Below are 22,118 nucleotides of genomic sequence, written 5' to 3'. Positions count from 1 at the left end.
ACCAGCAGAGACACCGGAAGCCATGCAGTGCCATTGGGTTCTTAGTGGGGGGCTGCGAAAAACTAGAAACCTACTTATCCTTTAATGAGGACACCCACCGATAAGTTAAAACTGGGCGTGGTGAAAGTGACAGAGATAGGTATTTGTCCATTTTGAGGACATGCCAATGCTTCTGGACACATTTTCTGACATTGAGCGCTGATGTGTCAAATGTGATCAAACATGGATCATCAACATGGATCATCATTAATGGTAGGGTTTGTTCATATTGAGTAAGGCAACTCTATGATGTACTCTGGCTTTGACATATGCATTTTCAATGACACCCCTGGAGTAACCTCGCACTAGAAAGTTGGAAGAGGCAGCTGGACAACTTTTATCGAATTGCTTTATGGAAGTACAATTCCTCTGATAATGGACAAATTCCCCATAAGGGATACCCTTCTTGCAGCTATCCTGCTGACTACTGATAGCATGTAATGGAAGACCTGAGCTGGTAGGTTTTTTATACACAGAGGTGTGTAACCCGGAGGTATCCAAAGTGACATTAACAAACAGATACACAGCTATGGCTTTCAGTGAAGATCAAATTCACTCTATTAGTGTTGATGCTTTTGACAAAATCAACCCATTCACATTTGGTACTCTTTCAGATGACGAAAACATCATCAATGTACCTCCACCATGCCACAAACTGCACAGGACAATTCTCAGATATATGATCTGACAGATACGTGGCCTCCCACCAACCCATCTTAAGGTTGGCTTAAGGGGGTCAAAGGTACCGCCCATGGCAGTCCCACACACTTGACACCTTCAAAATGAACACATTGTTACAGAGACATAATTTTAACATTTCAAGGATCATGAAGCTGTGTGAAAGAAAATTGAGAGAACTTGTGTCCCAAAAATATTTACAAGCATTCATACCGACCCCATGATCTATGCAAGTGTATAATGATACAACATCAAGAGTGGCCAAAATCAAACCTTCTTCCCTTGAGACCTCACAGACGTGTTGTAAGAAATTCTAAGTGTCCTGTAAATAAGAGGGTAACACTGATACAAAAGAAATCAAAGTTTCATCAATGAAACCGAACACATTCTCCAACAGGGAACCGGATAACGTGACAATGGGTCTGCCAGGTGGATGCAGTAAAGATTTGTGGATTTTGGGCTCAAAATAAATGGTGGGAATGGTGAAGAAAGAAGGAACAAAAATGTAAATATTTCCATTGTCACACCATTTGGTAACCAATGCCCGCAATTCCGACGGCATGGCAGAAAAAGGATTGGAGGACAGAACTGAGTGACAAGTTCTGTCCCTGAGTTGCCTGTGTGCCTTAGCCACATAATTACAATGACCCTGCAAAACTATGCTGTAACCTTTGTCAGATGGTTTGATGACAATATTTTGTAAATCCTGTAAAGCACTGAATTGCAGTCGTGTTAGATTCCGTCCAGTGGTGAGGACAGATGACTGAAGTAAATTCCACAGATCAGCTCTACATAAATCATGAAATGCTTCTAGACAACCCCTGGGGGAAATGGGGGGATTGAACTTGGATTTGACTATAAGTTGAGAGGAAAACGACCAGTCAGAGTCAATGTCAAACTAACCAAAATTGATATTAGCTGGATCAAAAGATGCATTCTTCAGAACGGCAAGATCGGTTAATGATGCAATATCAGAAATGAGTATGTACGTGTGGGGTAAAGATTTGCTACTTTTGGCAGGATTGATGGCAAAAACTTTTTTTGCTTGATTTTGTAGAAAAACTGATCAAAATTCAAACTGGTTTATACATAATCATAAGTGGTAGTGTGACAGGAATTAATACCAAACTTAAAAAGACCCAACTGAGAACCAGTCAAAATATGCGTGGACAAATCAATCCCTTGGGTAATATCCATGGGATTCGCTTATTGGATTTGGCCCCCAATGTGAGTTAGTGCGCTCTCTGGATCTGTGTTTGGGTCGTTTCCCACGTTGACCTCAGTGAGTTTCTTCCTGCTGCCATTTTGCGGCCTCAGCCTCTTGCATGACCTCTGCCCCATTTTTGAGTTTTGCAATCTTGACACAGGAGCCGCATTTCCTCTAAAAAAATGCAACCACACTGTAGGCTCATCATTTTCAGAATTGGACACATCGGACTCTGATGATATGGTACCCACATCCTTAGACTGCAATGGAATCACCTGTGACTTAGACGTTTTGCTCAAGGTGTCAAAGTGTTTCGCAAAGGTATACACCCTTCCTGTTTCATAATCCGCTTTGTCTCGTATACATTTCCTGTGTTTTCACTGTTTCATTTCCTCATCCTAACTAACTAAACCATCAATCTTGGAACGAAGTTTATTGCCATCTTCAGTGGCTGGAATGTCCTTTAGTTCGGTTTCTGCAGGGTCAATGAGTTTCAAAACTACAGAACGTTCTTGTTTGGCATATTTAACCAAAATGTTCAAAAACGCCCATTGCATTCCTTGCTGGCAGGACCCCATTCTTCAACCATTTCCGGATCTTGATCCTCAAATGAAGGGGTAATCATGATACGCAATCCCCTCGGAACTGATCCAATATCGAGTTTTTCAGGGAATGTTACTCCCACCATTTGGATATTTCTTTCTTCTGAAGCTTTTCAATTTGTCTCAGTAATGTCAATTCCCTGCCAAACGCTGGGTCAGATTGTTTATCAGTTGAAATGCTGGATGCCTGGAAAACCTTTTGTTGTTCATTAAAAAGGGCCTACGCCTGTAACAGGCATGCTGCTTCCCTAATGTCCTGCTTGCTGCGTGAGGTGTGAGAAAACATGAATGAAGCAATGGCACTCACAAATACCTGACTGGCTGAACCAAGAAAATAACAAAGCAGCTGTGGGATATCTGGTGCGGAGAACGTTCAGGCCACAATACCATATAAGTATAAACTAGATGCCAGGGTAATAAGCGGTACACACCTTAACCTCAATCTGTTGTTAGTCACCGCCAGTACCCGGCTCTATATATTCAACAGTTGACGCTCCTGGGCTGTGGCCAGTGCCATGTAGCTCTTTGTTCCTGGAATGGCTGGCTTTCTTGTCCAGGCCTCTTAAAAAAACAGGGGTTTCCACAAGTGTTACACTTTGAGCAGTGACCGTAAACAAGAAAGAATAGGAATAACAAATCATTTGTCTTTCTTAAATTCTATACAATATTTTCTATATTCATTAAAGGTTTATTTCAGGAACACTTCAGGGGGTGAGTCAATGATTTAGTCTATTCTTAAAAACCCCAAACACAAAGCATGGAAAAACTACGACAAAGCATTCAAAATATAAATATGTTTTATTTTTTCTGCCATTGTCTGTTACGATCATCATAAGACATTCCGTCTCGGTGTCCTCGGTCACTTGACAAAATCCTTGTGCCTAAAAACTAGTGTACAGTGTAGAAATGTTTGATCCTAGCACATAAAGTAGCCCTTGATTTCATTTTGACACAATTAATGCTTTGTTGTAATATCTTTCCTTTCTCCATGGCATGCTGTTCAGGATGTTTGTTTGCATGTATGAAGTAACCAGTGCCCAGAGTACGGGATGCCATGCGAGTGCGCTGCTTTTCCTGCACTAGTCTAAATTCCTTAATACACAGTTAAGAACCCTCCCAATGGTATGCATTTTGCCAACCTCTGAAGCATGAAAGGTAGATCCACGAAGGCTTTCGTGGCCAACTTTGCACCAAATCTCAGTTAACAGTGTCATGGTATCCACTACAGAGTGCAATTTGCTTTCTGACTTTGAGAACATTCAAACATGTAATTGCTCATTTTCCTATATCCGGTAAGATAGCTATAGCTGGTAAGATAGCTCAGTGGGTTGAGCATACACTTCTGTGATGTGTTTGCAATCTGCAGTTTGCAGAGTCGAATCCCGGCAAGGCCCACTCAGCCTTTCATCCTGCTGATGTTGATAAATGCGTACCAACACAGGTTGGGTGATATTGTATGTATATTTTGTTCTATATAAGGTGCTTTAGCGTCAGTGCTATATAATAACACATCATTATCATTTGGCCTTGAACATCTGCTTGCATTCACAGTAATTTTTTGCAATATGGGCCTATACACACTGATAGTATTGATTGATATGGTGATCCATTCTTGTATGAAATGTATATTACATTACAGTGATATCGTAACCATATTTTTCATAGTGTACTTAGGAACAATGCTGTGTGATGCCACTTCCTGTTTTGTCAAGAAGTGAAAGGTTGTGTTCCATTGCTTCCTGTGATGTCACTTTGGGGTGGGGTCAAATTAGTTTAGTTTAGTTTAGTTTATTCATTTGTATTGCGCACCAGACCCGAGGGTATGAGGGCTCATGAGCAGCATGGGTATTCAAAGCTTGGTTACATGTTGCTTATACATTACAGTATTACAGTGTGACAATGAAGGACAAAGTGTACAGTTTTACAAGAAGGCTATAATACAATACAGATATTTTACAAATTTACAAATAAACATACATTATAGGATTGCGGCAGTGTGGTGTTAGAGGTTAGAAGTATTAGTGATCCTTGTTCTTTATCCACTGGATATAGTTGCGTCTAAAGTGTGTATAGGGTTGGGGTGTCCTGAGGGATGGTGGTAGGGCGTTCCAGTGTTGGGGTGCTTTTACCTGGAAGCTTTTGCCACCCATTTTGGTGTGTTTGAACCTGGGAACTATGAGCAGGTTTGCGTTGGAGGTTCTGGTGGGTCTGTTGGGGGTGTATTTGCATATTCTGTCTACCAGGTAGCGTGGGGCAGCGTTGTTAAGGCATTTGTGAGTTAGAGATGCTACTTTAAGCAGGATTTTGTCTGAGGTGTTGAGCCAGTTATGGGATTTCCTGATGTTGGAAATGTGTTCTCTCCTGGGAATGCTGAGCGCTGCTCTGAGAGCGTTGTTTTGTAGCGTCTGAATTTTGTTGGTAATTTGCTTGCTGGCTCCTACGTAGAGGGCATTACAGTAGTCCAGTTTAGATAATACCCGGGCTCTGGATAGTGTAATGCAGCTCTGGGTGGATAAGAAGAGTTTGGCTGCTCTTATAAGCTTACATGTGTAGGCCGTGGAGGATGCCATAGAACTAACCTGTTTGTGGAAGGTTAGGGATGAGTCGAGGTATATTCCTAAAGTTTTCACTTCTTTGGCTACCTTGATCGGGTTCCTGTCTATGATGAAGTTGGTGTAATTGTGGTCTAGTTTGGTTAGGTTTGAGGTGGAACCAAGGATGATGAGTTCAGTCTTGTCATCATTCAGGCATAGACTGTGCGAAGCCATCCATGCCTGAATGATGAGGTACACCTTGTTCACCAAGGCCAAATCCTGGTTGTAATCTCCCGTCAGCGGGATGAGGATCTGTGTATCATCAGCGTAATTGGTGTAGGTGATACCTAGGCCATCTAGATCATCAAACAGGGGCTTTGTAAAAACGTTGAACAGAGTAGGGGAAACGCAGGAGCCCTGTGGGACTCCGCATGTGATGGGGATGGGGTCGGCAGCGGCAGAGGTGGCGAAGACACGCATGGATCTGTTGCTGAGGAATGACTCGATCCAGCCGGTGGCTTCTTGGGAGAAGTGGGCAGCTGAGTCTAAATGATTGCACAGGATTTTGTGGTCAACTAGATTAAACGCAGCAGAGAGGTCTAGTAAGAGTAGTAGTGCAGTTTTCCTGTTGTCTCTAAGGGTGTCTATTTGGGCTTTCAGATCAAAGAGGGCCGTTTCAGTCCCATGTTGAGGTCTGAAGCCTGATTGTCGAATACCTAGGAGGTGGTTTATTTCAAGGTATTTTTGGATTTGTTGGTATGCTGTCTTGTCTATTATCTTGAGCAGGAATGGGACGGTGGTAATGGGTCTGTAATTGGTCGGGATGGAAGGGTCAAGGGAAGGTTTTTTAAGGAGGGGGAGGACCCAGGACTCTTTGAGGTTACTGGGGACTGTTACTGAGGAGAATGAGGCGTTGATGAGTCTGGTGATGAATGGCGAGAGGTCTCTTGCCGCATCTTTAATGATTTGTGGGGGGCAGAGGTCGCCCTTACAGTTGGATGGTTTAAGGCTGAGAATGATTTTTTCCACTTCGAGAGTAGAGACTTTAGAGAAGCTGAAGCGAGCGGTGTTGGTTGTAGGGTATGTGGGTGAAGGGCTCGGGAGGGTGTTAGTGGGGTTGATTGGTTTGGTAAGGGAATCTTTCTTGTTTTTAATTTTGGTTTGAAGACCTGTGACTTTGTTGTTTAGAGCATTTTGGACACTAGTGAACCATTGTTTGTTCTTCACGCAGGTATCTGGAATTAGCACCGGTGTTTCCAATTCTTTGATGATTGTAAACAACTCTTTGGTCCTGGAGTTGGATTGTGCAATTCTCTGGTTATAGGATTCTTGTTTGGCAGCTATGATTTCTTTTTTGTAATTGGCCGTTATTTTATTGAGCATTAACTTGTTGTGATCTGTGGGAGACTGTCTCCAGACTTGTTCCAATTTGCGTTTTTCCAATCGAAGCGCTTTAAGGTGGATGGAGAACCATTGGTTGAGGTGCTTTTTTGGTTTGCATTTTCTTAATTTTAGTGGTGCAATGGCGTCTAAGGCTGTGCGCATGGTATTGTTATAGCCTTCTACGAGGTGGTAGGGGTTGTAAGCAGGGAGTTGGTTGAGCCTAGGGAGGATAAGAGGGATCAGTTTTTCCACTGTAATATTTTTCTTGCTTCTCGTGGGGATGGCTGCAGCTAGCGCCATGTTGGTGATGGGGCTCGAAGCTTCGAGGGAGAAGGAGAGGAGATGATGGTCAGACCAGGATTGAGGAGAGTTATTGGTGATAAATGCTCCGCAGTTGTAGTCTGCTACACAGTCAAGGGTTCTCCCTTTGTTATGGGTGGGGCTGGATACTTTTTGTGTGAAGCCTAGTTCAAAGTGTTATTGATGAGGGTGGCCTGGTGGTCTTTGGGGTCTTTGTAGCCTAGGTTGAAATCTCCTAGGAGGAGGCATTGTGAGGAGTTTTTTAGGTTGTCGGTGAGGATGGTACTGAGGTCTTCCTCGAAAGATCCCAGGGGTCCAGGCGGTCTGTAGAGTAGGTGAATGGATATCGTTTAGGAGTTAGCAGTGAGCAGCTTAGCTGTAAGTGATTCGCATGATGGGAGGTGGGTAGCGGAATCGAGTCTGATGTTAAGGTGAGTTTTGGCAATGATGGCCAGGCCTCCTCCTCTAGATTCAGTTCTATCTGCTCGGATGATGGTGTAATAGTTGGGGATGTCTAGCGAGAGGGCTGGGCCTGCGGCTGCATGGAGCCAAGACTCTGTTATGGCTAAGAAATCTAAGCCTTCAGCTAAGATGAGGTCTGCGATGTCTGTGGCATGGCCAATTATGCAACGTGCGTTAATGAGGGCACCTTTTATGGGTGGGGCAGTGGTTTCGGTGGGGGAGGTCGCTGTGTTGTGCGCTTTGTTTTTGGTTGTCATAGTATTGAGTGGGTTGGGTTTGAGTTTTTTTAACGTGAGGTTAGCGCAGGTGCTAATGGTAGTTCGGTTGGTTAGTTTGGATTGGGTGGAGTCCCTGGCTCGGAGCTCATGTAGTTTGGGTAGTCTGGACCGTAATCTGGTAAGCCTATCCGAGAGGCATGGAGGGGAGAATTGGGGAAGCATGATTGTGACGCTAGGCTCTATGAGGAGGGGTGAGGTGGTGCCTAGGCTGGCCGTGCTGAGGGCAGAGCTAGGCGGGCATGCAGATTTGATAAAGTGGAGAATAATTCTCAACAGTATTGAGTAAATGCCTGGGAGGAACATTTTGTTCACTAGATTTGGAAATCATATAATGGGTAAAATGCAGTGTGTAGGTAGATAGTAGCAGTAGTGACAGCCTGCCTAGATTCGAAATGCTATACAATGTGCAGGCAGATAACAAATAGTAGCAGCTAGCGCAGCCTACCTAGATTCAAATTCTAGCAATAGGGCAAAATACAGTGTGCAGGCAGATAGCAAATAGTGGCAGCTGGTGCAGCCTACCTAGATTCAAATTCTAGCAATAGGGCAAAATACAGTGTGCAGGCAGATAGAAAATAGTGGCAGCTGGTGCAGCCTACCTAGATTCAAATTCTAGCAATAATGCAAAATACAGTGTGCAGGCAAATAGCAAATAGTGGCAGATAGTGCAGCTTGCCTAGATTCAATATTCTAGCAATAGGGAAAATAGCATATAGTGGCAGCTAGTGCAGCCTACCTAGATTCAAAATTCTAGCAATAGGGCAAAATGCAGTGTGCCAGTAGATAGCAGCAATTGAGTGGTCAAGAGTTGAGTGAGCAAGGTGCAAGACGTAGGAGTAGGTGGCATTCAATGCGGTAGATCCTGTGCTTTGCTAAGACATCCAGCTAATCATATATCGGTACCATCAAGAGCATCTAATAACATTGAAAACATCGAGCAGCAATGAGACACAGTGAGGGCGTATAGGAGGGGTGTGCAGCCATGGGTAGCGTGCAGCGGATCGTGGCAGGTTCAAGTGCGATAGTCAGGTAAGGGTTAGGGTTAGGCAGCTGCCGTGAGCTGTGTGGCCATGCCTTAGGGGGTGATGCACATGGTGGTGGCATGCAGGTTGTGGTAGTGGTCAGGGCGCTCATGTGTCATGGAGTGCACTGCTGGTGTGCTCGGGGGCTCTTAGGCCAGCGGCCGTAAGGTGAGTGGGGTGGCAACCAGGAGGTATGGATTAGTGAATGGGGGTGGCGGTAAGCCGACGTGGTGACCTGAGTTTTTATTGGGCGTGCGCAGTATACTGGTGGCTAGTGACTGGCTTCCCCGTTGGTCTCCGGAGCTGGGTGGCGGCAGTGAGTGATTCTGGGTAACTCTTCCATGCTGGTGTTTGCTTGTGTGGGCCAGGGGGACTGGCAGACGGCAGCCTCGGCAAGCAACAGGCAAGGAACAGGAAGCAGCCTTGCAATCGTGGGCCTTGGAAAGAGTGGGCCGGCTTCGCCTGCCAGCAGCCAATCAGAAGGTAAAAGGCACCGGCAGCCAATTAGGGTGCAGTGATGCCTGAGCTGGGCTTCGTTACATCACTTCCAGAGGTCAAGGTTCGTGTGATGTCACTTACGCTACCCCTGGCATTTTGGTAAAAAAACATCCCTACTCCCGCTTTTTGTGAGGACTGCCAGCTTTGGAGTCGTATTTGGAATGCCGCCTGAGTCCACTTAAACCCTGCTTGTAAGAGTTATACGAGGCATAACCACAGAAGTAATATACATTTGTATTAACATAACAATGACATTTCAACACCGGGGTGGCATTTTGCCGCTATAGGCATATAACAGAGATTGTTACCTAACTCGTTGGTACTCATTTTATCAACCTCGAAGCATTATGGTCTCTGAGAACCTGTCAGGAATTAAACCTGTGACCCTGAGGTCAACGCACATCCCTGTAGTGGATGCATTGGCCCAATTAGATGCATTCCCAGCATAACAACCTACCCACTGAGCCACAGACCTGGCTTATGAAAAAGAAATGAATAAGAAAGAGGTAGGGCCCTACGAGGCAAGCAATTGTAAAAAATATAGTTACATTTCGTCATTTCTGTTGACCTGCGGCTTCGCACGGTTTCTCGTTTTTCATGCAGGCTGCCTGCCTACTTTTTAAAAGGGCCGCTTGAGGCTCACCTAACTGTCTGTACTGGCAGGCAGATCCCATGGTAGATCCCATTCCATGCTCGGAACCAGGCGAGGAAGATGCGGTGGCTGATGGATTAAGCTGCTGCAAACAGAGAAAACTAATGCTATAGTAGTGAAACTCTCTCTGAAAACGAATCGAATGGATAGCGAACTAGCCTCTAGGGCGCACCCATCATAAAATACCATGATTTGCATTGCATGCTTTATCTGATGGTCTTAAGTATGGTATCTTTGGACATATTGTCTAAACCAATGAGAACAAAGCTTTCAAAAGCATTCTCCACTTGGAAGTACATTCTGACTTTACAACTCAGAATACCTTCTATGATATGTGATTCGTATTAAAAAATGTGCTTATTTCTTTTTTTATGTTTAAAGGTTTTTATTGAAAAACATATCATACAGGTTATGAAACAATCAAGTTATATCTTCTATCCACTTAGAGCAAAACATTGTAACAATATAACATTTAACTTTTAAGATAAGAGAGAACCTTGTATGAAAGCATATTCATTTGTTATTAACATGTTTCAATTTGTGAGGGAGGGGGAAACATGCATATACATTACAAACACAACAAGACATAACATACACATTACGAGGGATGTATTTGAGGAGAGGGAGGGGGAAACAAGGTACACACTTAGTATTAGATATGTGATTATTAGACCACCAAAGAGTATGTAAGGAATTCAATAAAGGGTTTCCATTTTAGCTCGTGTTTACGTATTAGGGGTACGGTAGAGGCATTACACCTAGTTTATTTAGATTTTTCCAGTTGGATGAAATTGTTCTTATAGCCAACATAACAAATTAAACAAAAAGCTCTCATGATTTACTCTCTAGTAAAATCTTGAGCAATAGAACTTCCAGCAAAAGGGAACTTGAGGGCTAAAGTCAATTAAAATGTTGAAGATACTTTTGATGGTTTTCCAAATGTCTAGCCAAAAGGACGAGACAAATCTGCAATCGAGAACCATATGCTTAAAGGTTCCAGAGGACTGATGGCAGCTCCAACAATTGTGATTTTGCGATAGGCCACATTTAAAAAGATGAGAGGGAGCAATGAAAATTCTATGATGAAAAAAGTACATAGTTTGTAGTATGTTTGCCGAAGCTGTGACCTTAGATATTCGGTTCCAAAGTTTAGGCCATTACAATTGATTATCCATTAGTGTGCAGTCTTGTCACCAGGCAGTAAAACAGTCATGAAAGATATATGTAGAAGAGTCTTGTCGGAGAGTTTTGTAATATACAGAGGCAAACGTAACCAATTTATAGAGAGATTGTAACCTTTCAGCATTGGGAGAAATTGTCTTATAGAGAAGGACATCATGATCTTCAACAATTGCATCAATAATGGATAAGAATTGTTTCAGCAATGAGAGTGGGGCATTGAATTCATCAACAAGTACATTATAATTAACTGGAACACCTTTAACAAATAGTTGATCAGATATTTAAAACCCAGAGAGAGCCATGACCTCCAAACAATTGATTTTCTATTGATTCTTATCAAGGTATTGAACCAGATATATGATAGGGCTTGGCAGTAGGGAATAAGCACATTCTGAGGTAGAAGGCAGATAGAATGATACTTGTACATTTAATAAATCTAGTTTTAGCTTTAATGAAAAAGCAGTTAGAGAGACATAAGGGAGATACCATTGCTCTCTCTAGGCATAGCCATTGGGGTATATCATCAGGACATTCATGGGTAAACCATAACTGAACTTGTTTTAAAACAAAGGCTATATGACAATTCCTAAAATCAGAGAAAACAACCACCCCCTGCCATCAGCTGTTCTTGGTAGTTTGAGTGTCACAACCTTATCCCCTTCTAGAGGTCATGGGCCCTTAAGGACCTCATTTGGCTTGCCTCGGATGCCCTGGAGCCAGTCTTGGCGTTGCTGGCATAGGAGACGCTTACAGGAACGAGGTTTCAATGAGCATTGGACCAGCATGGCCACCCCCAGGTGGAATACAGCAGAACTGCATCCTGCGGTCTAGCTTCCAGGGTGGGGCCCGCCCCAAGGACACCTGGGAGACCGCCTTGCTGTTTAAACCACGCCCAACTTGAGGCAAGCAATTCGCGTTAATCTGCGTTAGCAGGGTGACGCTCATCTGGTCTTGTCCAGCATACCTCCGACTTCATCGACATCCAAGGCCCAAATCTTCTCCACCCTTACCTGCATCTCTGCATCCGTCGACTAGATGGTGTCCTCCGGCTTCGTCGATATCCATGACCAGTCTCTTCTTCATCCTCACCTGCATCTCTGCATCCGTCGGCTAGACGGTGTCCTCCGGCTTCGTCGACGTCCAAGACCAGTCTCTTCTTCATCCTTACCTGCATCTCTGCATCCGTCGGCTAGACGGTGTCCTCCGGCTTCGACGACTTCCAAGACCAGTCTCGTCTTCATCCTTCCCTGCACAGATGCATCCACTGCCTGGGCAGTACCCTCTCCTCCTGGATTTTCGAGGACAATTCACCTCTGGGCCGCCCTGGAATGCAAGATAAAGCAAATCACAGGTTAGCCATTTGCAAGGACGCCTCCGCGCCGCTTGGCATTCACTTACCTGTTCAGACTCGCCTTCGGCTACTTCACAGCATCATCACCTGCAGCAATAGTAAGAAGGTTACTACCAGCGAATTCATCACGGCAAAACCCCACCCAAAGACATTGTTCCACCAATCAAGACTCACCAGAATACTTACCTGGATAGGAGTTGCAGCCGGCCTGAACTCCGGCCCTCGCCAGTGAAGTAACTCGGCGATACGATGCCACATCGACGCACCCCTGTCCAGCGTGGCAGGATGGAGAGCGCATCTTAACATTATACAAGGTGAGAGCCGTCACTGGGGGAAAACTACAGGGAGAACCCGGGTGGAGGGTCTCGAAGAAGGAGTAGTTTCTAAATCGCCCCTCCTGTCTTCCAGTGTACCTCTTCCGATTCCAGGGGCAGGCGAAGGATTCCGAAGAACTTACCGGTTATCAAGAGACGTCCCCGTGGAGACACAAGGTGAGCGTGACAGAAAGCAAAGCCCTAACTTAATAATCCACCTGGGCGTCTAGGATGGAAACTTCAGAAACAGATCAGCTAGCCCAGTTGTTGGGACAGTTGCGTGCGGAAGTCCATTCCGCGTGGCAGGAGACCAACACGTTACGAAGGGAACTGATTGTCACCAAAGAGAGGACGGAGGACTTAGGGCAGCAGCTTCTTCAGTCCCAGGCAGGACAGGCTCCCTTGCCTGGATTGGGTCCGTCCACCTCAGCCACCGCCAGTAATCCAGTTCAAATCAATCTCCCAGGAACCGTGCCACTAGCTCCTCCTGAACGCTTTGCGGGAGATCCCTGGCGGTTCGCCACTTTTATGAACCAATGTCGCCTCCACTTTCTGTGCCTATCGAGGGCCTTCCCTACGGACCAAGCCCGTGTTGCCTTTGTACTATCTTACCTCAGTGGGTGTGCAGCGGATTGGTATGTGCCGTTCATCAGTCGAGATGACCCGCTGCTGCGAGACTTTGATGGGTGAGCTGGAGAAACTCTTCGCTTGATGCCACCATGGGCAGGTTCTAGACAACGAACTCCTATCACTCCATCAGGGGAGTCAGGACTTGCTAACCTATATCGCTACGTTCTATCGGCTGGTGGTCAAGGCTGACTGGCCGGAGGATAAATGAACTACCTTGTTTCATCAGGGTCTTCGTCGAGAGCTAATGGACGTCTTGGCCCAAGTGGTGGACCCGCCCCAGAATTGTGCTGAATTCATCAGTCTGGTGGTAAAACTGGATCATCGCCTACAGGATAGGAAGAGTGACCGTGAGAGATCGGATTTGCGTCCCTTGTTCTTACGTCCCAAGGAACACTCCTCGCGGGGCCCTGAGGGAACCAGTGAACCCATGCAGATAGGAGGTCAGACCTCCGTTAACCAAGGCCGAGAGGGAGAAAAGAAGGGAGATGCAGTTGTGTCTCTACTGTGGTAAAGCAGGCCACTTCTTGAAGGAATGCCCGGTTAAGCCCCTCAGAAGGGCACTCAGTGCCACCGATAAGGAAACTCTGGAAGAGGAATTGGGAAACGACCAAGCACGGCAATTGTAGGGGTCCAATTGTCGAGCAGAGAAACCCAGCTTCAGACCTCCCATTTTACGCTACCAGTGATCTTAATTCCCCACCAGCAGTCGACCAAAATGCATTCACTGGAAGCTTACCTCGACAGCGGGGCAGTGGGGAACTATATCGATCAGGACCTTGCGGTAAAGATGGGCCTAGCCCTGTGCTCCAAACCAACCGCAGAGACTGTTACCACGGTTGATGGCACTGAGATTGCTTCAGGCCCCGTCTCAGAGTGCACCACTGAACTTACCCTTCTGTGTGAAGATTGGCATCGTGAAATCATAGCCTTTGATTTAATTAAGGCGCCCCAATTCCGGCTGATCCTGCGAATGCCTTGGCTAGTGGCTCACAATCCTCAAATTGACTGGCGAGCTCGGGAACTAGTTTTCGCCCATAGCTGTACGCATACCTGTTACCCAAAGGGACGGCAGGCCAAACTCGCAAGTGCACTGGGTCAAGAGGGACTGGCTCACACCCTTGGAGGGGTTGTGACCTTGCCTGCTCATTGCCAAGACTTCCATGACGTTTTCCAGAAGGAACAGGCAAACACGTTGCCTCCCCATAGACCTTATGATTGCCAAATCAACCTGCTGCCCGGAGCCCAGATTCCGTGTGGGCGCATTTATGCGCTCACTGAGCCTGAAAATCAACATCTTAAGGCATAATTGAAGCAATACCTGGCCAATGGCTTCATCCACCCGTTCAAGTCTGCAGCCGCGGCGCCGTTATTCTTCGCACCAAAAAAGGAAGGTGAACTGAGAACATGCATCGATTTTCGTCCATTGAACCAAGTGACTGTCAAAAACCGCTATCCATTGCCCTTGATTCTGGAGATACTGGACCAGGTTAAGGAATCCCAGATTTACACCAAGTTGGACCTAAGAGGGGCCTATCATCTGGTGCGCATCAGAGAAGGGGACGAGTGGATGACGGCCTTCCGTACGAAGTACGGCCTATTCGAGTATCAAGTAATGCCGTTTGGCCTCTGCAATGCCCCAGCCACGTTCCAATACGTCATGAATGAAGTCCTCCAAGAGTTTGTTGATGTCTGTGCTCTTGTATACACTGATGACATCCTGGTGTATTCCACGTCCGAGCAGGAGCATATAGGGCACGTGCGAGCGGTCCTGACTAAGCTTCGCGAGCACCACCTTTATGCAAAACTGGAAAAGTGCTTGTTCCATGTTGCGGAAGTGGAGTTCCTGGGATTCGTTATTTCCCCCCAGGGCATTCGAATGGACGCACATAAGGTGGACGCAGTCCTCAATTGGCCAGCCCCTACCTCAATCAAGGGAGTCCAAAGCATGCTGGGATTCGCGAACCTCTATCGTCGCTTCATCCCAGGTGTTTCTCAGATCGTGCACCCAATCACCTCGTTGCTCAGCAAATGCAACTAGACTTTTACCTGGACCGAAGAAGTGGAAAAGGCCTTCCAAGAACTCAAGACAAGGTTCACCTCGGCCCCCATTTTACGTCATCCGCATCCAGAGCTCCCCTACGCGGTGGAAACTGATGCCTCCGATCTGGCCTTGGGGGCGGTTTTGTCCCAAAGGGATCCGCTAACTGGTCAGCTACACCCAGTAGCATTTTGGTCGCGCAAGTTCACGCCGGCCGAACACAACTATGCAATTACCGATAAGGAGTTGTTGGCCATAAAGGCGGCTTTCAAGGCCTGGAGGCACTACCTACTGGGGGCATGGCACACCATCACAGTGATAACGGACCACAGGAACCTCCAATACTTGAAAGGGGAAAAGGCCCAATATTCACGGCAGCTGCGTTGGGCTCTATTCTTCGCAGAATACGACTTTGTGATAACATATCGACCTGGTGTCAAGAACGGCAAAGCGGACGCACAGACGAGTTGGCACATACGCCGCCTGATCCAGTGGCTATCATACTGGAGAATCGGATCCTGGGCATTACTACTACTATGACCCAGAGTGAACTTCTGTATGAAATCCAACAGGTTCTCACCCAGGAGCAGCTACAAGAGTGGGCCTCCAGAGGAAAGCACTACAGTGTCAAGAACCAACTGCCATATTATCGTGAACGGTTATTCGTCCCGGTGAAGGAATTACAAGAGCAGGTCATCTCCAGGCATCATGATTCCCTTATGGAAGGCCATCCAGGAATCGCCAAGACTCAATAGCCAAAATCAAAAGGAACCACTGGTGGCCCACCTGGCGGAAAGATGTGATCGAATTCGTGGCTTCATGTGGAGTGTGCACCCAAAACAAGTCCAGCAAGCAAAGACCAGCTGGACTCCTTCAGCCCCTGGCCATCCCACCAGCCCCGTGGCACACATTGTCGCTGGATTTCATCACCGACCTTCCCCCGTGTCAAGGCTTCGATACCATCTTGGTGATTGTGGACTTATTTTCCAAAGTGGCCCACTTCAACCCCTTTAAGGGACTCCCATCTGCCTCCGGTCTCGCCAAAGTCTTCTTGGAGCAAGTCGTGCGCCTGCATGGATTTCCGTCGGTCTTAGTATCTGTTCGGGGAACTCAGTTCGTGTCCAGCTTCTGGAAAAAGTGCTGCTCCTTGGCCCAGATAGACATCCGTCTATCCTCCAGTCACCACCCTCAAACCGACGGCCAGACCGAGAGGACAAATCAGACTCTTCAGCAGTATCTGCGCTGCATGCTTCACCAGGGAGAAGGGGATTGGAGAGAGCTCCTATGGATCATGGAGTACGCATATAATAACTCGTTACACAGCAGCACAGGGCAAACCCCATTCTTCATGATCTACGGTCGGCACCCACGGACTTCCGAACTAGACATCCCTACCACCCTGGAAATGCCGGCAGTCGAGACTCTGCATACGACCATCACCCAAGCTTTCGCCAAGGCTCAGGAACATCTACAACAAGCCAAGGCACGCCAGAAGAAGTGCGCGGACCAGCATCGTTCAGAAGCTCCTGTCTATCAGGTGGGAAACATGGTGTGGCTTGCCTCCAAGCACGTACCAATCAGGGAAAACAAACGTTTCGTCCACGGTTCTTGGGACCGTAACCAGTGGAAGCTATCATTAATCCAGCAGCGGTGAGGCTATCATTACCAGCCAACATGCGTATACACCCAGTTTTCCATGTGTCTCTCCTGAAACCCTTCAAACCAGGAACCTGTGGAACAACCCCACCTGACCCGATCATCATCCAGGGAGAACCCAAGTACGAGGTAAAAGACATCCTGGACTCCAAGGAGGTAGGGTCAAAGCTTTATGACCTGGTGGACTGGTAGGGGTATGGACCTCAGGATAGGACGTGGGAGCCTAGTGAGCATGTTCATGCCCCTCGTTTGCTCCAACAATTTCATCGGACATTTCCCTCTAAACCCGGACCTGGCCGGAGAACTACCCTGAGAGGGGCCTTAGGGGGGAGTGCTGTCACAACCTTATCCCCTTCTAGGGGTCACGGGCCCTTAAGGACCTCATTTGGCTCGTCTAGGATGCCCTGGAGCCAATCTTGGCGTTGCTGGCATAGGAGACGCTTGCAGGAACGATGTTTCAATGAGCATTGGACCAGCATGGCCGCCCCCAGGTGGAAAACAGGAGAACTGCATCCTGCAGTCTAGCTTCCAGGGTGGGGCCCGCCCCAAGGACACCTGGGAGACCGCCTTGCTATTTAAACCACGCCCGTCTTGAGGCACACGCTTCTCGTTAATCTGCTTTAGCAGCGTGACGCTCATCTGGTCCTGTCCAGCATACCTCCGGCTTCGTCGACATCCAAGGCCCAAATCTTCTCCATCCTTACCTGCATCTCTGCATCCGTTGGCTAGACGGTGTCCTCCGGCTTCGTCGACGTCCAAGACCAGTCTCTTCTTCATCCTTACCTGCATCTCAGCATCCGTTGGCTAGACGGTATCCTCCGGCTTCGTCGACGTCCAAGACCAGTCTCTTCTTCATCCTTACCTGCATCTCTACATCCGTCGGCTAGATGGTGTCCTCCAGCTTCGTCGACTTCCAAGACCAGTCTCGTCTTCATCCTTCCCTGCACAGCTGCATCCACCACCTGGGCAGTACCCTTGCCTCCCGGATTTTCGAGGACAATTCACCTCCGGGCCGCCCTGGCCTGCAAGCTAAAGCAAATCACAGGTTAGCCATTTGCAAGGACGCTTCCGCGCCGCTTGGCGTTTACTTACCTGTTCGGACTCGCCTTCGGCTACTTCGCAGCATCATCACCTGCAGCAATAGTAAGAAGGTTACTACCGGCGAATTCATCACGGCAAAAAACCACCCAAAGACATTGTTCCACCAATCAAGACTCACCAGAATACTTACCTGGATAGGAGTTGCAGCCGGCCTGATCTCCGGCCCTCGCCAGTGAAGTAACTCGGTGATACGGTGCCACATCGACGCGCCTCTGCCCAGCATGGCAGGACGGAGAGCGCATCTTAACATTATACAAGGCGAGAGCCGTCACTGGGGGAAAACTACAGGGGGAACCCGGGTGGAGGGTCTCGAAGAAGGAGTAGTTTCTAAATCACCCCTCCTGTCTTCCAGTGTACCTCTACCGATTCCAGGGGCAGGCGAAGGGTTCTGAAGAACTTTCCAGTTATCGAGAGACGCCCCCAAGGAGACACTAGGTGAGCGTTACAGTTATGTTTCTTTTTCCCCCATAGAAATGTAGCCAAACAGGTATCAATGGATTTAAAGAAAGAAGGGGGAAGAGAAATAGATAACATACATTGATGATACAAAATAATTGGTGAAATCATAATTTTGATGGTTTCTAATCTGCTCCACCAAGACAAGTAGAGAGGGGACCAGGAGTTTTTGAGTTATTTTATTCCAGCAAGAAGAGATGCAGTGCTGAGTTTAATGATGTCTCTAATAGAGGAGGAGGTATGTATACCAAGATACTTAAAGCCATTCGGACACAATTTCATGCCGGAGGTTAATAATTGATGTTTGGTACAATGCACATTAAGTGGTAGAATTTCTGACTTGTCAGTATTCAGTTTGTAGAGGAAAAAAGTTCAGCCTTAGAAACAGTATTGGCGCCTCGAGTGGGAAGGATTTAAGAGATTTGAGATGATATGGATAGAGATGCAGCAACAGAGGGATTCCACAGAGGCTGACCTGGGCTTGAACCAAACTGAAGAAAAGAAACCCCTGTTGTCGAGCTTCTCAATATTTCTTAATGTTGACAAAAAGTAGATAGAATTGAGTTTAGATAAAAAATAAAAAAATGTAATTCTTTAGGCAGGAGCAAACATGTTTTGAACAGAAATTCAGTGTTCCTCACTTTGCAGTACAAAACAAATTATTAAATTCACAAAGAATTAAAAACTTTGAATAAATGACACAAGGTTTTGTGTGTTCAGATATTTTTGCTTGATTTCCTTGTATAGATAACCCAAATTGGTTTGTGCTAAGTTACTTTCACTTAGTCTCCTTTATTCACTTGAGTTCACAAGGACTAGGTGCCCAATGTCCAGATATGGTATAAATGTTGGTGATTGAACAAAATCTTTTAGATGAAACAAGTTGGTTTATGTTGCGTTTCTTTCACTTGATATCTTAGAAGGTTTTTTTGAAATTGAAGGTTGAAGAGCAGTTGGCTCAATTTAAAATTATTTTGCGGACATGAATTGCTTTCTCTTAGTCACCTTGTTTGCTTAATTTCCCTGAATAAATAACACAGGTTGGTTTGAACTAAGTTACTTTCACTTAGTCTTCTTAATTCACTTGAGTTCCCAAGGACAAGCCCTATTGAGGGCAATATTTTGGTATGAAGGAGGTCCTCTTAAAAGAAATCCTCGACACGTGTTTCCGCACCGCGTGGTCGCAGTGGTTCTTCAGGAGGATTGAGTACTGTCAAGAGATTGTTTCCATATGGTGGTTTGATTATCAAAGTGTTCGGTGTGGACAATGATAATGCAATACTGAGAGGAAGAAAGGAAAAAGAAAAATGGTTAAGAGGGCGTGTACATATGCGCCCTCTGATTCAAATGATTAAAAAAAAGGGATATTTTGTTCTGTTATAAGGCACATCTAGTTTGTACTTACTGGTTCTGAACTTACATTGGAGGAACAAGGTTTGAACAGTGCAAGATCACTCTTAGGATTTCATGAAAGGGTCAGCTGCCATTCCATAATGATGATCTGAAGCAATTTGATCACGTCCTGTGAAAAAAGGTTTGTGACTGGATGTGGTTTGCTGATAATGGATAATGATACAGACGTGTTGAAAAAACAAAAGGTGTTTGTACAGATCATTACCAAATGGTAAATAAAATCCTAAGAGTGATCTTGCACTGTTCAAACCTTGTTCCTCCAATATAAATTCAGAACCAGTAAGTACAAACTAGATGTGCCTTATAACACAACCAAAAAATACTTTTTTTTAATTATCATTTGAATCATAGGGTGCATATCTACACGCCCTCTTAACCATTTTTCTTTTTCCTTTCTTCCTCTCAGTATTGCATTCATCATTGTCCACACCGAACACTTTGATAATCAAACCACCATATGGAAACAATCTCTTGACAGTACTCAATTCTTCTGAAGAACCACCGCGAAGGGGAAACACGTGTCGAGGATTTCTTTTAAGAGGACCTCCTTCATACCAAATTATTGCCCTCAATAGGGCTTGTCCTTGTGGACTCACGGGAATTAAGAAGACTAAGTGAAAGTAACTAAGTTCAAACCAATCTGTGTTATCTATTCAAGGAAATTAAGCAACCAAGGAGACTAAGAGAAAGCAACTTTTGTCCGCAGAATAATTTTAAATTGAGCCAACTGCTCTTCAACCTTTCTAAGAAATCAAGTGAAAGAAACTCACCATAAACCAACTTGTGTCATCTAAAAGATTGTGTTCAATCACCAACATTTATACCATATCTGGACATTAGGCACCTAGTCCTTGTGAACTCAAGTGAATAAAGGAGACTAAGTGAAAGTAACTTAGCACAAACCAATTTGTGTTATCTATACAAGGAAATCAAGCAAAAATAACTGAACACACAAAACCTTGTGTCATTTATTCGAAGTATTTAATTCTTTGTGAATTTAATCATTTGTTTTGTACATCAAAGTGAGGAACACTGAATTTCTGTTCAAAACATGTATTCTCCTGCCTAAAGAATTACAATCCTTTATTTGTTATCTAAACTCAATTCTATCTACTTTTTGTCAACATTAAGGAATATTGAGAAGCGCAACAAAGGGGGTTTCTTTTCTTCAGTATTCAGTTTGTATCCAGAAACAACAGAGAATTGTGAGATGATATCTAAAATATGAGGCAAGGAAGTATTGTGGTATTTAAGAGCAATAAGACATCATCAGCATATGCTGCTAATTTGATTTGTAGATCACCACATTATATACCTTTTATATTTTTTCTAAGAAAGGATATAGGGCTAAAATGAACAGAAGAGGGGACAGAGGACATCCCTGATGAGTGCCTCTAAATAATGGGAAATAAAGAGGATATGGGCATCATTACGAGGTGGGCGGTAAGGGATTACCGGCACCGGTAAGGGCTCCGGTGCCGGTAATCTCTTAACACCCTACTACGAGTTCCCTTTGCCACCAGTCCTCCCTTAACGCCTGGTTTTACCAGGCGTTAAGGACGGGACCCGCAAAGGGACTTTGGAGCTAATAACGGTACCGCAATTTGCGGTACCGTTATTAGCGTCTTCCCCATTCCCATTGAGCCCTATGGGGGCTCAAATGGGAATGGGGAAGGGCCCTGGTGAATGGGGAATTACCGCCCCCGCCAACCTTGGAATGGGGCGGTAATAGCTTCATTCACCATGGCGGAGTCGGTAAGGATTTGGAGGCAGCCATGGCGCTAATAACGCCATGGTTACCTTCAACCTCGTAATGAGGCCCTATGTGTCCATTAATGAAAATGGAGGTAGTCGGTTTAGAATAAAGAACTTTGACCATTGTTAGGAATGGATATTCAAGACCATGTCATTTAAGAGCTTCGAACATGTAGTTCCACTCTACCCGGTCGAAAGCTTTCTCAGCATCTAGGGCAACTGCAATGTATGAATCTTTAGAGCCATGAATAAAATCTAAAGAGTCTAGAACTAATCTAATGTTACAAGAGGATAATCTATTCTTAATGTTGGCTACTTGATTTTGTTTAACTAGTTTAGGTATTACCAATAGTAGTGTATTGGCCAAAATGTTTGCAAAGATTTTGCAATCTGTGTTAATAAGGGAGATGGGCCTGAAACTTTGGGGAAGTTTGAGATATTTACCAAGTTTGGGAAAAACTATGAGCATGGCTTCTAAAAAGAATCCTTGAGCTCCACCAGCTTGAATAAATTGAGGAAAAAGTTCAGTAAGTTTAGGTACTAAAATATCTTTAAAGTGTGCATAGA

This window comes from Ambystoma mexicanum, chromosome 6q, assembly GCF_040938575.1.
Source record: "Ambystoma mexicanum isolate Mex_15411 chromosome 6q, UKY_AmexF1_1, whole genome shotgun sequence".
Classification (NCBI taxonomy): domain Eukaryota; kingdom Metazoa; phylum Chordata; class Amphibia; order Caudata; family Ambystomatidae; genus Ambystoma; species Ambystoma mexicanum.
The sequence above is the reverse complement of the archived record's forward strand: the minus strand, read 5'-3'. Positions refer to the sequence as shown.